The sequence below is a fragment of the Morone saxatilis genome, unplaced genomic scaffold (genome assembly GCF_004916995.1).
Source record: "Morone saxatilis isolate NCDOM2014 unplaced genomic scaffold, NCSU_SB_2.0 Contig14, whole genome shotgun sequence".
Classification (NCBI taxonomy): domain Eukaryota; kingdom Metazoa; phylum Chordata; class Actinopteri; family Moronidae; genus Morone; species Morone saxatilis.
This window is the reverse complement of record NW_023339696.1, coordinates 19,228,487-19,228,947: the sequence shown is the minus strand read 5'-3', so window position 1 is coordinate 19,228,947 and position 461 is coordinate 19,228,487.

Sequence of the window (461 nt, the reverse complement as noted above, 5' to 3'; positions counted from 1 at the left end):
TTGTGTGTGTGTATATATATATATATATATATATATATATATACTATACTATATTTGCTACTGTTTATGGTGTTTTATTTTTTGTGAGGTAAAAATGTTCCTTAAATAAACTTCTGTAATTATTATTTTTTTCATAATATAAGCACAGCGGGCTGAGTGACACACTGCATGACCCACTGCACAGGAAGTCAGTCAATTAAGGAATCCTTGAATCATTTTGCATCTTAACAATACAACAGGCGTTTGCTTTTAGCCCACCATTAAGTTTCAGTTTAGGCCCTCCGAGGGATAAAGTTGCCCAACATGGAACTTTAATTTTGTGTTGATTCTAGCGAACCCTGTGGACAAAAGCAGTAGTGTTTCCACTGCCTCATTTAATTGATTTCAAGGTGAATCCGACCGAATTCGACCCGGGGCAGGCCTTACGGATTACGGTACAGAAATAGCCAATCTTCTCACTG